We start from the raw sequence: 17,988 nt of genomic DNA, 5'->3' as shown, positions 1-17,988 counted from the left end.
TGGAACACGTGTTTAATTAAAAAATAATGTTACATGATATAAAAAAATCAGTTGCGAGGAAAAGAAACAGTTTTTATTTTAAAATGTAATACTTTTTTCCAACGGGTTTAAACAGGGAATGCAATTGGAAATGTTTGTTTTTAGCAGGTCTCTTTAAACATATTTAATTAATTATTGATAAATTGTTTAATTGGTATGCAATGGATGTATTTAAGAAGAGTCAAATAGAAGCAGGGTCATACTCTGTAAAAGGGTTGTTACAGCTGAGGCACTAGAGAATTGTAATACACTTTTTTTTAATTTTAGTAAAGTATTTGTTTTTATCACTGGGTTCCCTTTTTTGTAGTTTAGAAAGTCTCATTTCCTACTCACTAATTTGTCCTCCCATACTCCTGTATTCTTTTTTTCCCTTTTTCAATCTTTGTTACATCAGCAAACAAAAAGCAACTATTTTTATTTTTACTCCATTCCACCATCACCAAAAACTCTTATATCATTTCTAATGTTATGCACATTTAATGTTAAAATTCCTATATCATCCATATCTATTTCTAAGTGTTTTACTACCAGATATTATTTTTCTTTTCCTCCTCCCAAGTCAACCACCAATTAATTTTTGACTGCCTTATTCTTGTTCTACTCTTGTCTCCTTTTCTCCCTCTTCTTTCTCTTCATTTTCTAAAATTGCAAATCTGTTCCCTTCATATATATTAATAATATCAGTTTGAAATGTTATTTCTTCTCTAATTACCACTTCTTTCTTTAAGCAGCTTTTTTCTGTAGTATTGTATTCTAGTGTTTGCCTTTCTTCCAAGCTTTCCACTTCATCTTCTCTTTCCTAATCTAAGAGTGAAAGCAGAAGTTTCCAATTCTTTACATTTTATACTAACAGGCTTTCAGTTGTTGATATATGCCCCCTCTACCTATATTGTCCACACCTTTGTTTGTTACAGTCCTGTACTAAATAATTTTCCTCCCCACAAAGATAACATGCTTTAGATTGGCCACAGTACCTAATGAATTCTCTCTTGCCATTCACAGTTGTTGTATTTGAAATATGTTGATTGTTTCATCCTTAACAGTCCTGTACTAAATGGTTTTCCTCCCCACAAAGATAACATGCTTTAGATTGGCCACAGTATCTAATGAATTCTCTCTTGCCATTCACAGTCAGTTATTGTATTTGAAATATGTTGATTGTTTTCATCCTTAACATCCATAGTTATGCATACTTCCAAACCTCTAGTCCATACTTTTCTTTCATCACATATATTGTAACTGTATTCCCTTTACCACATAGTGAAGGAAAATAGACAGTTTTAACTCATGATCATCCATACCTGAAGTCCTAAATTGCACATTTAGTTTTCTTTTTGTTGTAGTTCCAAGGTTTGAAATAAATAGTCCTTCCTTGGTCCTACTATATTTCTTTTTTTCAGTCTCAATCATAATTTTTGCCAGTAAATTAAACTTTCAAATTTCACTTCACAAACATTTCAGCTCCCTAATGAATTAATGCTTTTATGTATTTAATGTCAAACACTAGTGGCAAAACAATACTATTTATAATCATACCTATCCACACTGACATTGTTTTTACTTATTATTCATACTACTGATGTCTTTTCCATGGTTGATGAGAAACTGCAAATCTCTGCCCCCTCTCAGTTACTTCTGCCATTCTTTCACCTGGCTGCATCTGCATAACTTATTTTTTCTTCTAACAGAAACCCCTGTAACAAAGGCAAACCCTTAAAACTAGCTACTCCACCAGCCTAGAACACATCCAATGTTTCCCCTTCAGCTTTTACTTATATTACCAACCTCTTAGTTTCATCGTCCTGTAATTCTCTCTCCACTATTTCATTACTTCCCACTTCCTCTCCTTCTATTGTGTCTGGGAGGTTGCTCAAATCTACCAGCAGTAATATCTCCAATTTTCCAATTTCTAGCACTGTTAAATTTATTCTGTCTCTTTCTCCTTTCTTTAGTAAAAACTGTAGCCAGGAACCAGGAAAACAAACTCACACGTAATAATAGACAGCTCCTCAAGTGAAAAATGTCATCCAAAGGACCAAACAAAGCAATAAAGTATATCAACAAACATACAAACATACAACAAAGGAAGTAGTTTAGAGCAGTGATACCTGCAAAAAAATCACTTCCTTAAATAATCAAAGCAATTGAAACAATTAATGGTGGCTTTCTGCAGGGTTAGTTGTGAACTCACCACTACACATGGAAGTACTCTTACTCTTTGACTGCCATGGGTTTGAGTATATGGAGCTATTAATTAAATATAACAATACATTTTAGAAGAATTAATTGCAGACATTAATTTACTGGAAAGTTTAATCATTAATGACTTACAATATGGGTCCCATAAAATTGAACAGGTGTGTATTTTCAAAAGCATTGATGAACAGTTGCAGAATATATGTAATCGTAAGATTAAAAAAATTAGAATGTGACAGAAGAGATTATAATAATAAAAAGGTGTAACCTGTTACACCACATTCACAATAATGGGGAACTAGGTTTAAGGTTGGTGAAACTAACGAAAATAGCCATGAGTCACAACTGAGAGAGGTGTTCGAGAATACCAGTAATGTAGATACAAATATCTATAATGATTTTTGTAGATCCAACACAATACCTGCACTTTCATAGATCAGAAAGAAAATGAGAGAAACAACAAAATAAAACCCACCAATGGAATGCTGGGAACCACACACAAACATCCCAGCGGAGCAATCTGAGTTGGCAGAGCAACAATACCAGAAATTCAAACTGGCATTAAGTGATGTAAACGACAATTAGTGCAATATAGGGAGACTTTAAAATATATAATTTTTCTTCTTTCTCTGTTGGTTATAGCTACGGTGACCTTTTTCAAGAGGCCTTACCTTTGTGCATACTAGACATGCTGATGTGGCACATGTTCTCATGGTTTTTAAACAATATGTGAGAAAAACTGAACTTTAAAATCATGTTTAAGAATTTAAATAATGCCACTACTCCACTCTGGTTATCCAGCGCTTATAACACAAGTCACCCTACAGTGCAGATTTTTGAAAGGATCTGTGAGTTAGATATTAGAAATTTACCTCAAGAAAATTATAAGCAGATAAATTATAATTTGAAGGATGAAGAAAAAGATACTGGATGAGGTTAAGAACAAAAACATCAGAATCATGAAGCCTGATAAAGGGGTGGGTTTGTCATGTTGGGGTCTGTTGATTATAATAGGAAGATGTATAGGTTCATAGGTTCATAGGTTCATACTAGGCTATCTGCCCTAGGGCATTTATAAGCCTAGCCAGAATGTGTTTGGCTTTCGCCACCCATTTTAAATTTATTTTGCTATGCCCTTTTTTGAGGTTAGTATACTGTGCCTGTCTAACAGTGACACAGAAGTGATACCCGGGGTAAACCTACGATCTCCCATCCACTCATCAAGATTCCACTTGAAGAGAGTCAATGAGGGACTCTGCCTAACCTGGACTGGGATTTTATTCCAGAGTGAAGGGAGCCTCTGGGTTATGAATCTGTCCCTCCAGCATGTCCTATTTATTTCAGTGCTGAGGTTCAAGTCTCTTGAGCGTAGCTCGATGGGATTTGGATTTTCTGAGGTGCAGCATGTCCATTAATTCTGGGTTGGACATGGCTTTATACGTCAGGCACAGATCACCTCTGAACAGGTGGTATGCCACTGAGTAGAGCTGGAATTTCTTTAACCAGGCAGCATATGGCATCTGTTTGAGCTGAGCCCTTTGATCCTCTTGGTGAGGTACTTTTGGGGTCTTTCCAGTTGCTGCAGGTATCTGGTAAGGTACATCCCAAAAGGGGCATTGCACTCAATTATGGGCCTGATGAGGGATGAGTAAAGAGGCATGATAACCTCCCCTGATCTAGATGTGAATCCCTTCATGATTAGGTGGGCTATATAAAATGTTTTTCTAACCACTTTGGCCACGTGGTTGTCAAATGAGAGATTGCTATCAACTTGGGTCCCCAGGTCCCTAATTACTTCTTCTGTACTTAATGGATTACCACCTATGTGCTAATTTGTGGGCACTCTGTTTTTGCCAAAGGGGATGACTATACACTTTTTGGCATTTAGCTTGAGGCCATGGCTCTGGCACCAGTTGTCTGTTTCTATGAGGCCCTTTTGGAGGATGCTTGTGTTGGCTGGAGAGTCGATTATGGCACCCAGTTTGCAGTCATCTGTGAACTTGGTCAGCCACAGTCCTTCCGTGTTGGCCTGTACCCCTGAGAAATATATACCGAACAAGAGAGGTCCCAGGACTGAGCCTTGTGGGACACCACTTGTAACTGGTTTGGAGTCTGACATGGCTCCAGCAATTCTAACCATGTGGGTTCTGTCCTTGAGCCAGTTTGCAATCCATCTAGTGACATAGGGGTTTATATTTAAGCTGGTGATCTCATCTATAATGCCTGAGTGGGGTATTGTATCAAAGGCTTTTGCGAGGTCCAGCTAGGCTGTGTGGACCACCTTCCCCTCGTCAATGGCCTTGGTGACTGTTTCAAAGAAATCAATCAGGTTTAAGAGGCAGGATCTGCCCTTAACAAAGCCAAACTGGGTAGGATCCAGTGTCTGTAGGTCCCCAATATCTTTATTTATGAGGTCCATGATGATCCTTTCCATAGCTTTGCAGACCAAGCTAGTCAGGCTTATGGGGCGATAGTTTCCAGGATCCGTTGAGGCACCACCTTTATGGAGAGGGACCACTGTTGCTGTACGCCACTCTTTGGGTACATATCCTGTAGTAAGGCTGAGATTGAACAGTAGTTTTATGTTTGGGTTTAGCTCTTCTTGGAGTTCATGTAGGACGCAGCCCGGGACACCATCTGGTCCCATTGATGTTGTGTTTTTTGCTTTGGAGAGGGCGGCTCTTACCTGAGCATCTGAGATGTCAGGGGGGCAGCACTCTGCTGGGATAGATATTTGCCCTTTTGGTGGGGAGGGGGGGGGAGTTTGCTCTGAACCTGTCAGCTAGGATGTTGGCAATGCCTGTGGGTTCAGTGTATTTTTTGTCATTTTGGACTAATTCTGAGCATATCTGGGAATTACCACCCAGGTTCCTAACATAACTAAAGAAAGCCTTGTGATTATCCTTAGTGTCCTGTGCAATTTTTCTCTCAAAGCTGGCCTTAGACAATTTTATGAGTGCCCGTAGTTTTTTGCTAATACTGATCAGTGATGCCTTCCCTTTTTGGGATTTATTGACCAATGATACTTGCATAAAAGTGTCTGTCAATGAGTTAAATGTGGCTTATAGGAAAATTAGGAATGATTTGGAAGATATGTTTATTGATAAACAGATTGATATAGATGATTATACAAAGGATAAAAGTAAAGTTTATTAATATGAATGGTTTTATCCCAAACAGGTAAACAGGGACCTCATCAGAAAAAATTAACACAGTTACATCACTGCCTTAAATAATCAAAGCAATTGAAACAATTAACAGGTAATCAAAACTTTAAATTGAAACATCCATTACAAATAGTACATCAAATAGTATAAATACTATAAAAATCAAACTATTTTAACATTATTAGACAAATTATCTAAAATATCAGGATTAAATACAATAGAATATAATCAATAATCTTAAAACATATAAAGGGATTTCATCTTTAAAATGGGTGCTATAGAACATATATCATTAAGGCCAAAGGAACCTGAAGCATGTAGTTTGACCTGCTTTAATAGTTCCTTAAGTCCAAAGGTAGTACTTCCCTCACTGTGTGTTTGTTTATACACTTTATTGCTTTGTTTGGTCCTTTGGATGGCATTTTTCACTTGAGGAGCTGTCTGGTTTTAGTTGTGAGTTTCTTTCCTTTAGTACATTTTATCCTGCTCCTTCTAGTCACCTCTACTGCACTCACCTTCATCTTGAAATTCCTGGAGCTGCAGTAGAAGCTCTATGGTGCCACCTAGCAGCTCCAAAGTGTACTTCTATTCCTCGTCTCTAAAGACTAGGGTCCTTTATTAAAATTCACATTATACAATATATACATTTTATAGATACATTTTACAGCTCATTTGCAATTATTGACAATTATTTACACTTAACTGACATATTTTCAGTTTCAGTTGCCCCCACTCCTTTTTACACTACCAAAATCTCATTTTCTTCAAAATTTCTGACAATACCCATTTCCCATTAAATTTTATCTTAGTCATTCTTTCATTCCAGCCAACCCACATTATACAAAACATGTGTTCATCCAATCTATCTACATCAATTTGTTTCATATCTTCATAATATCCATATTATATCATGTCCATATTTATACATTTAACATTTTTCAGTCCTTTTAAGTATTATTTACTGCATATTTCGTACCACAATTGATTTATTTTTATACATTTTAGGAAAATATGTTGAGCGGTCTCTAATTCCCCACTATATATACAGACTCTTATCTTTTATTTTTTTTTTTGGCATATTTGCCTTTACTGGAAGCCTATTTATAGACAACCCCTACAAAAAATATATACATTCCACATATTTTTCATGTCTTTTCATTCTTGCTTTTGCAGCTTTTAATTTTGTTTATCCTAAGTCCCTCCAAGGGTAAATATAATAAAAATTGTCCATTATATTTTCATACCATTCTTTCCTATTCTTTTCAATATTACTTAAATCAGTCTTCCATAAAAAATATTTTCTCTTCATATATTTTAATTTCTGTACAAGTAATTCGTTTACTTCTTTCTAAGCGTTTAAGCTTTTCCCATATTGCTTTATATTTTTCTTCTATTATCTTTATTAACAATTTTCCTTTTTCCTCTATTCTTGTCAATATTTTATATAAATTCAATGAAGCTATATATACAATTGGAGTTACTAAACCCAAACTTCCTTCCTTTTTTCATAACATGAAGAATTCCTCTTTTAATAGGGTTTAATCTAGCTCCTCATATAAAATAACACACTTAATTCTTTTTCACATTCCAATGGTATCATGAATACACTGGCTAGATGTGCCATCTTACGTATTACTGAATTAATTAAACATGCTTTTTTTCCCTGTATATAAGCTTGAATGTTTTTTTATTATCATTAGAAGTTCTTGACTTCATTTTTTTATTCCGAGAATTGTTTCATTCGGTAGCGTATTAGCCTTACTTACTATTCTTTTTCTACTGCTGTCATAAACATCTTATAATCAACACTTTAATACTAGTGGCTCTGCACTTTTTATGTCTGTTCTTTTTCCCTTTTTTGATATAAATTTCAATGCACCCATACATGCTTTTTCATAATTTGCCCCTTTTTCAAACAATTCATTCAATACCTCTAAAAACATTCTTTTAGCCATTCTTGCATATCATTGTACATTAGATATTCAAGTCCATCTAACTCTGTAGCTGCTTCTACATTTTTAATTCTATCATTGCAATCTTTTTTTCCATTTTCTTATTATCTTTTTCAGTTAATTTTTTAAGTTCCATTAATGCTTTCTTGTAGTCTCATATATGGAAAATATTTTCAAAATATGTCTTTTTTATTGTGTGCATTATTTCTTTTTGTGTATTCACTAAACTTCCTTCATCATTTCTTAACTCTCTTATTATCCTTCTTTTTTCTTTAACCATTTTACTTAGATATTCTGCTACTTCTTCTTGTCTTCCTTGTAAAAAATATCTTTGCTTGAATAACATTTTTTTATTTTTTTTCTTGGTTCATTTCATATAACATTGCTTCTTTTTCCTAGAAAATCTTCTTTATTATCTGTTATGTTTTAAAGACTTGGTTACTGATTTTCTTATATTTACAGCTATCATGTATTCTTTTTGTCCTTTGCCATTACATCACTTATTTTGTATATTTTTCTTTTAAACTAATCCACCAACTTTTCCAGTCTTTATAAATTTTTTCTCATGTTTATATGATCTAACCATAGTTGATGTATTCACAGTAAAAACCAAATGGTGCTGGCAAGAGTTACCTCCAACAACAATGAAATGAGCAGTAAAAAACAAAGCAGGAGGCAGCAGCCACAGCTATGTAGAATAACAGCTTTATTAGTAAAAGAGGTGAGCACTTTCGTGGCACCAGCCACTTCATCAGACAATCAAAAAAGAGTAAAACCCAGCATTTATACCAGGCTTATCATTGCCATCAACTACCCAATTAATCCTTAAAACTATATACCTAGTATAAAAAGTTTTATACCTAGTGTGAAAATTTTTAAAAACTTAAAATTAAAAACAGCTTGACAATAGAAACAGCATATCACATCATACAACTTAATACATGCAATATAAAAGTATAAAAATATACATTTTTATACTTTTATATATTTTTATACTTTTATATTGTATGTATTAAGTTGTCTGATATTTCTATTGTCAAGCTGTTTTTAATTTTAAGTTTTTTAATTTTTTCACACTGGGTATAAAACTTTTTATACTAGGTATATGGTTTTAAGGATTCATTCGGTAGTTGATGGCAATGATAAGCCTAGTATAAATGCTGTGTTTTACTCTTCTTTGATTGTCTGATGAAGTGGCTGGTGCCACGAAAGTGCTCACCTCTTTTACTAATAAAGCTGTAATTCTACATAGCTGTGGCTGCTACCTCCTGCTTTGTTTTTTACTACTCATTTCATAGTTGATGTATTATTTCCTTAACATATTCATTTAACTCTGATTCATGAATTCTTTTTATACTGCTACCTATTTTATATAGCCTATTTTTTTCCTGACTCTCTATCCATATTGCTACATGGTCTGAAAAACGTGTAATTTTAATTCCTTGATGTAATATCCTTAGATTCTCAGTTATTATAAATAATCAGTTTCAGTTCTCAAATTACTCCTTTTGTATGTCCAAAGTTTGCTTTTCCATATACAGTTTACTGTTTTAAACATATCTGAAATTACCTTTACATCTGCCCTTCTTTTCTCCTATGTATTAAATCACAGTTGACCCACTACTATTACTTGCATAGTCACACTAACATAATCAAATATTTTCTTTAGCATGATCTCTCTCTGTTACTGTAGTGCAACTTCCTGAAGCAGCACTGCTGATGCTCCTGCTACACTCCAGTCTTTAAGGCTAGATAAGCACTACCATCTATCTCTAACTGGTGATGATTTTGATGAAGATTATGATGCTGCTAGAAATATTAAGTTGATGTTGACACCAGTACTTTCAAACACCTGCAGCAACCACATTTGGATAGTGTCTCAGGTTAGTGTGTAGCTAATTTTAGTAAGTTACACTAAGATGTATTTGGCATGACACATGCACATACCCTCATCAAATATTTCATCATCATGTATACCATCAGCATCAGATGTGTCACAAGGTGTATAGACAGATGACGCTAAGACTGATTATCATGCATATGTGTAAAAATAATACCACCTGTCATATGTTACATTAACCACTTAATCAGAGGGCCTACTATAAGTACTTGTAAACAACAAGCTTGCGACATACTTCCCTGCTGCCACTTGCTTGTTTTGGTAAGAGCCCTAATTCCCACGAACAATATCCCTGTCAAATAAGAATGTCCTAACTATCCCTTTTAGACCCATGACCCTAACCCTAATAACTCCAACCCAGTCTCTAAACCTAAACTCTTGATTGCCCCCAAACCAAAACCCCCCTCCCCTCCCTAATCTCTCAATCACTCCCTAAACCTCGAATCACCCTCTTTTTCCTAAACCTAAAATCCCCTCCCTCCCCTTCTGAACGCTAATGTTTGGATTGCTCTCTAAATCTAAAATCCCCTTCCTCTAACCTCCCTAATCCTAATCCTAATCCTAATCCTAATCTTTCAATCAATCCCTAAACCTAAAATCCCCCTCACATCCATAACCCTAATCATTTGATTATTCCCTAAACCTGAAACCCCCCCACCCCTCCCTAATCTCCCAATCACTCCCTAAACCTAAAGTCTTTCTCTCGATTTCCTGTCCTATCTTACTTGGTCTTTGAACTTTTTCATACTTCGTTCCATAGCATACCAGCATTTGCATGCAGCAGCTGATTGGTTGAACTCATGTTTGAGTTTCAGAGTGAGAATCTGGCAGGCCACATGGGCTGCAGCATGGTCAAGTCCCTTGCTTTAAAGAACTTGTCTTTGAGTGCTTGGGGCTCAACCAGCAGTAATATACCCCTTATTCACTCATTAGTTCATGGAGTCATCACCAAAAACAAGCACGTCCTGTGCTTTAGAACAACAGGCTGATGCTAACAGCAGAATGGCTGTTAATGATGATGTTATAACTCTTGTACTCATGACACAGCCTGAGGACAGTGGCCCACAAAGTACACTGTCAGAACTCCCTACACCACAGCAGGTGGACAACTACCTAGCCAGTGACACAGAGTCCCACACTCAGCGCAATGAGAATATGTCGTTAGAGTGGTGGTATCCTTGTGCAACTCAACACCTACTTCTTGTATTAAGACTGAACCCCTTGTTAAAGAGGCTACCCTTCCAGAAGTAGCAGTACCTACTGTCACTTCTATAAACAGATGTGCCATGTGAAGACATATTTTACAGTTATCTCCACAGGCATACAAAAACTTGGCTTTCCAGCACGAGATGTGCCATGCCATAGTTCAAGCCCAGACTACTGCCACAGTGAGTGAGGAAGAGGATATTAGAGCATTGCATAAAATATGTGAAGAATCAGTCCATGGGAATGGCGAAGATCATGGACAATGCCATAATGATTCTCATGTACAGAATGGTTGCAACATAGTATCAATGGGAATGGTGAAGGTCATGGACAATGCCATAATGATTCTCATGTACAGAATGGTTGCAACATAGTATCAATGGGAATGGTGAAGGTCATGGACAATGCCATAATGATTCTCATGCACAGAATGGTTGCAACATAGTATCAATGGGAATGGTGAAGGTCATGGACAATGCCATAATGATTCTCATGCACAGAATGGTTGCAACATAGTATCAATGGGAATGGTGAAGGTCATGGACAATGCCATAATGATTCTCATGCACAGAATGGTTGCAACATAGTATCAATGGGAATGGTGAAGGTCATGGACAATGCCATAATGATTCTCATGCACAGAATGGTTGCAACATAGTATCAATGGGAATGGTGAAGGTCATGGACAATGCCATAATGATTCTCATGCACAGAATGGTTGCAACATAGTATCAATGGGAATGGTGAAGGTCAGGGACAATGCCATAATGATTCTCATGCACAGAATGGTTGCAACATAGTATCAATGGGAATGGTGAAGGTCATGGACAATGCCATAATGATTCTCATGCACAGAATGGTTGCAACATAGTATCAATGGGAATGGTGAAGGTCAGGGACAATGCCATAATGATTCTCATGCACAGAGTGGTTGCAACACAATATCAATGCACACACTGGTAAAGGCTTACAAGACATACACTAAGGACATGGTTGAATCCATCTGGGGAACTGTGCACATGCATGGTGGATGGGTAAGCTACACACAACTTGCATTCTAAGAAAGTGCTTTAGGTATTCAACTAGATTCCCCAAAATAAGTCATCCAGATTTCACCAGTCTTCTGCAACACATAGTAGAACCTACAAACAAAACAGTCAAAGAAGGCAGTTGCATTAGTAGAAAAAAAAAGCTTTTAATGACTTTTCCTTTAAAATCATAGTACAAATGTGATTTTAAAAGAAAGATCATTAAAGTTTTTGATTTTATCTACTAATGAAACTACCTTTCATGACTGTTTCATTTGAGGTGTTTTACATTGTTTTGTGTTGATTTTTAGTTACATAGTAGAACCTCTCAGGCAAGGTCTAGGTGCTGCAGTACAGTAAGGTCAGCAGGTTAGTGTCAAATGATTCCCCTGCACCCAGTAGATTCCATCATAGCATCTCAACAATAAGCTTCCATGCAAGCACTAACACATCTTTAGGGGACATTGTGTATGACATCTTCCAAATATGACCCTTAGTTTTAAAAAATAACTATAAGGAAGTCAGTACTCACCCAGCAGTCACTTTATGTATGCTGCTACTGCTTTATGTCTTACTGAAATTTGACAAACATTCAGCAGAGAATAACAGAAAAAATAGAAAAGGGAAAGACAGAGAAAAAATATTTTCCCAGAGAAGTACATTTTAATTTTGCGACAGCAATCGTACTCTGTTCTGCTCACTGCAGTTTAAAATAACAGTAAAGCCATAAACATTTCATAACCACCTGCTTTTATACACTAAAGCCTGGCAGTATAACTAACATTTATACCACTTATTCATCAACAGTGTGCATATGTTATAGGTTCATAGATGTTTACTAGGCTAACAACCACAAGGCCCTTTTTAAGCCTAGCCATGCATCCCAAATCTCTGACAAGTCCTGATACCCTTTGTAAGTGTAAGCATGGGCCTGCGAGATGAACCATTTGCAGGTTACCTGTCTCCATTACCGAAATAGGTGCCAAACCAGGGATGAATTTCTGGTTTCTCATCCAATTGTCCAAGTTGAACTTGAATTGGGTTAGGGAGAAACTCTGCTTCACATGGATGGAGAGCCTGTTCCATAGACGGGGTAGTCAGTGGGTACATACCTATCTCTCCAGCAGGTCCTATTTATATCACAGGTAAGGTTTAAGTCTTTAGAATGGGTAATTATGGTGCTGTTTGTTTTGTGGATAATCAGGAGGTCCATCAGAGTAGGATCTGGCAATGCCCTGTATGCCAGACATAGATTTCCCTTCAATAGCCTGTAGGAGTCAGACTACAGTGATAGAGCCTTCAAGCGGTCTGCATAGGACATGTTACTTAAGCCCTGTATTCTTTTAGTGAGGAACCTCTGTGCACATTTCAGTTTTTGGATATGCCTGGTTAGGCACATACCAAAGGGGACATTTTACTCAAGGATAGGTCTGATGAATGCAGAATACAGTGGAACAATGATTTCCTTGGACTTAAATGCCATACCTTTATTTATAAGTTGCACAACATAGAATTATTTCCTGACCACTGTAGACACAGGATGATCAAAGGCTAGATTACTACAAATTACTGCAGATGAAGACTGATACAAAACTTATGAAAGACAGCATTTTCTTCAATGAAAAGTAAGAAATCTCTGTAATACAGTGTGAGGTTATCTTACACCACACAGCATAGACCAGAAGTAACAGTGCATGCATCAAGCATTATCTGTGTGACTAATTTGTTTCATTGCATCTAATTGAATGTCATGGTCCATAATAGCACACCACATGCTGCTTCTTTGCCTGTGCAGCCATATACAATGCAGGAGCCTGATGTGGGGGTTGTTGTGATACTGCTGCCAACTGGCCACCTTCACTATATGGAAAACAATACACAGCACTACAGTGCCACTATCAGTGAGCTATTGTGGTGGTTGTGTAGCATGCACCTTCACTATAGAAGAAACAATAGATGGCACTACAGTACCACTATCAGTGACTGATTGTGGTAGTTGTGCAGAAGACCAAGTCATGCACTTTCACTATAGGAAAAACAATAGATGGCACTACAGTACCACTATCAGTGAGTGATTGTGGTGGTTGTGCAGCATACTGAGGCATGCACCTTTACTAGAGGAGAAACAATAGATGGCACTACAGTACCACTATCAGCGAGTGATTGTGGCAATTGTGCAGCAGACCAAGGCATGCACCTTCACTATAGGAGAAACAATAGATGGCACTACAGTACTACTATCAGTGAGTGATTGTGGTGGTTGTGCAGCATACCATGGCATGCACCTTTACTAGAGGAGAAACAATAGATGGCACTACAGTACCACTATCAGTGAGTGATTGTGGCAGTTGTGCAGCAGACTAAGGCATGCACCTTCACTACAGGGGAAACAATAGATGGCACTACAGTACCACTATCAGTGAGTGATTGTGGCAGTTGTGCAGCAGACCAAGGCATGCACCTTCACTCTAGGAGAAACAATAGATGGCAAACAGACCAAGGCATGCACCTTCACTATAGGAGAAACAAAAGTAGGCACTAGACTGCCACTATCAGTGAGTGATTGTTGCAGTTGTACAGCAGACCCAAGCATGATCCTGTTGCATAGAATGCAGTAGGAGGTACATATCCTGCATGCAGTAGCAGGGTCATATTTAAGGGCACCCCAGACACATCCAGTCAATCAAAATGGGCTTTGAACAGGCCAAAAACTCACTCAATGACTAGGCATGTCTAGCGCAAGGGAGTGTTGAACCACTCTTTGGCATTTTCTTTATGGACTGGTGTCATGAGCTAAGTTTTGAGTCGGTAGAGTGCATTATGTACAAAACAAAAGAAGGAGGGAACACATAAAAAATGGAGGTGATTGTACAGTACTATCTATATCGCTCTACAGATACTGAAATACCTATGGCTACTAAGAGTAAAATGCTTTGCACTTACCAACTAGGTGACCACAAGACGTCCTGCTGTGCATTGAGTGGTGGTACAGTGAGCATGTATGCCAGCAATGAGAATCATGGGCATTATCACGATGTTCAGCTAACACAGTGATGCATCCCAATGCATCACATACTACCTGGCAGCTAATGGACTGGCAGCCCTTCCTGTTCTGGTACCACTCACTTCATAGTCTAGATGTAGCCCAAATGGCAACATTGATGGAAAATACTGCACTAAGTATTTCAGGAAATCATGCCATCCCATAAGCAACACTCATGGTGCTGGCTTTGTCCTGAGGGGACACTGGGAACTAATTAACATGTGCCAAGAGTATGTTAAGGAATTGATAGTATTCTTGAGTCAGAGACATGTGAGATAAGCAACATGCCCCCAGTTTGTCTCTGGAAGTTCTTCATGGCAAGTACAGTGATGTCTATTCATACCTTGGTATCCACCAGTATATAAAGGACATGTGCCCCCCCATCCCTGTCTGTAGGCTGTACAAAATCATCAAAGCCCATAATGTGACCCTGTCCACTGTAAAACTGCCCAAAATTTTTGATCAGCAAAGTTCAGATGTGTCAGCTTTTGCCTTTATCCTCCTCTTCTCAGTCAGTGGGCACACCTGGTTGGTTTACTATTGTTTCTTCGAACGACAAAACATTTGCCATTCGAAAAAATGAATAGTAACACTGAAAATAAAATAAACGAGCGATGACACTGTCAAACCAAATGCCCTACACATTTGATTTGACATTTTGTTGCCGAAAGCAACACATGATAGTTGTATAGGAGCTGATGTAAGTCAGACTCCTATATGACATATCACGGTTTTGCAGGGGGGTAAGCCCCCCTGTACATCCCATGTATGGGGGCTGCACCCCCCACACCCCCCTACTTATATATTCTAACACTGAGATCACACTACAGTGGGGATATGGATGAATTTCCAATCCCCACTGCACCACGATCTCTGTGCAGATGGCCGAATTACACTTATGTGAATGCACTACTGCATTCACATAACTGTCTTCAACTATCTCATCAACTATTGTTTGTGCACTCGACATTCTGATTTTCGGCACACTGCTGCTGATAGAATGTAGTTTTCACAAACAAAAGTAAACTCATCTGGTTTTGATGTAACCAAGGCTAACACTTAATACTGGAAAACAGCTAAGCTGTCAGCAAATGCAAGCATCTCTGCAGATTGTAAAGTAGATGAAAAAGACATAACTTCACTTTTTATAAGCTTTATGTGCAAATGTGCATCAAAAATCAACTATGAATCACAGGGTGTGCTTGAAGAGCTCCTAAGCTACATAAGATATTCACAGATTTTTCATACATTCCTCATTTACATCTCATTATACTTTCATTTGCATAGTGAGGTGCCTTCTGTGTGGAGTCTGCATGTCCTCCCTGTGGTCGCGTGGGTTTCCTCCGGGTGCTCTGGTTTCCACCCACATCCTAAAGACATGCTGTAGGTGGATTGGACACTCTAAATTGTCCCTAGGTGTGAGTGTGTGTGCCTTCTGTGGAAGGTTGGGTGTCAGGCTGGCAACTCGACACCGTAAAACTTCACTGCCAATCATGAGCGGACAAGCGATCTGCTGTGGCGACCCCTAACTGGGAAAAGCCGAAAGAAGAAGAAGATACTTTCATTTGCATAGTACTTTCCCCATGTTCACACATTCCTCATTTGCATCTCATTATACTTTCATTTGCATACTACTTTCTCATTTTCACACATATCTCATTTACATCTCATTATACCTTCATTTGCATGCTAACTTTCACAAACTTATTCAGATACTTTAACTAAGCACTTTTCATGTCTATCAAATTCCTGCTACACCTAAGTACAACTTAAAATATTCTTTTTCTACAGTGGATATACTCCGCTGGAGAGAAAAATTGAGCAGAAAGACATATCAGATGCTTTTTTTCAATTTAGGAAAGTGAAGCAATAGAAAGAACATGCTGCCATATCAAATACTGATACAAAGCAGAACACCCTGGAAATAACTAAGATCCCTACATAAAGACTAAAGAAACCTTTACAGGCTTTTCTTCTTATGCTTCCTTTCACTTCTTTTTATATACATAATGCTATTTGTAAATTGATGCACTCTGCAGATATTGTCCATTTGGGAAGAGACAAAATATTTAAGAAACCCTGGAAGGCTCAAGTTATCAAAACTTCACACAGGAAAATTACTTGTTCTTTTACTGATATAGCCAGACAGTAGCATAGCAAAGGTGAGGGGGAATGGGACAGTTACCTCAGGTGTGAGAAGTCAAGGGGTGCAGTCCATAGATACTGATATTTGGCAGTGTAATACCAGAATTCAAATGCAATTGCAGTCAGGGCTGAAGCACTTGAAATGTTAAGGGTTCATCTGCCTATGTGTTGGACTGAAAATTAATCTACCATCTGGTTTGTTATAATTACCAAAATAAGTTTTTTTTTCTGATGAGATCTCCTCTCTTTGGAAAGTCGGAACATTTTTTTTGTTTGCTTGCTTCTTGACTTGGAGGAGAAAAACTTTTTTGGGGGGATCAGAATGACGAGATGCATTAGGTGCCTCATGTGTACTGGAGAAGAAGCAGATTGTGGCATATTTGAAAGAATGCTGTGGTCTGTGTGAGACTGAAGTATGAGACATAAAGATTTCACTATTAAGGGAGATTAAGGGAAACTGGAGAGATGAGATCTTGTTTCCTCTCAGGATTTAATTTATATGGTGTTTCCATATTCATAAAGGATGCGTACACCTCCAGACTGATAGCCCAACATAACGCATCTGAGATACTTCAGGTGCAGCTAACATTGGGTAAGACAGCGATTCAGGTCGTAGCCTGCTCTAGGTCCCCAACCATGTCCCAAGATTTACACTCCATATTTCTAAGCACCCTGGAGAATATTAGGGTCCAACCTAACACTCTCATACTGGGCAACTTCAACTACCCCTCCATTAACTGGGCAAACTACTCATGTACCAATACACTTGACCAATGATTTCTGGAATTCATTAATTCTAATGCCCTGGACCAGCTCGTTCTTACCCCCACTAGAGGTAGCAACATCCTTGACCTGGTCATTACAAACATGGACGACCATTGCTCTACAGCAATAGTCAACTCCTCCATGGTTAGATCCGATCACAAGCTAATCACCTTGGAAATCCACAACCCCCCCCCCCCCAAACAAAGGTAACCAGCATGAAAAACTTCTCCAAAGCTAACTTTGAGGTCCTAAAAACAGAGGTGGCTAACTTCACAGCACCCATGCAAATGGAGAATAGTTCCATGACTGCAAACCATACACCAATGCACTGTATGAACACGTACACAAATGCATGGATCTCGCCTTACCCAATAGAACTAAGATGCTCTCCTCAAAAAAGAGGAAGCCAATCTGGTGGTCCCCTGCCATAAACAAACTCTACAATAGAAGGAGGAAACTGATGCAGAATAAGGTGAAGTCCCAAGACTGGAAAAACTCCCTTATCAGCCTCAACAAAAGGTGAAAATCCCTCATCAAATCCTCTAAA

The sequence above is a fragment of the Protopterus annectens genome, chromosome 5.part0 (genome assembly GCF_019279795.1).
Source record: "Protopterus annectens isolate FY-2018-M chromosome 5.part0, PAN1.0, whole genome shotgun sequence".
Taxonomy (NCBI): domain Eukaryota; kingdom Metazoa; phylum Chordata; order Ceratodontiformes; family Protopteridae; genus Protopterus; species Protopterus annectens.
This window is presented reverse-complemented; position numbering follows the sequence as displayed.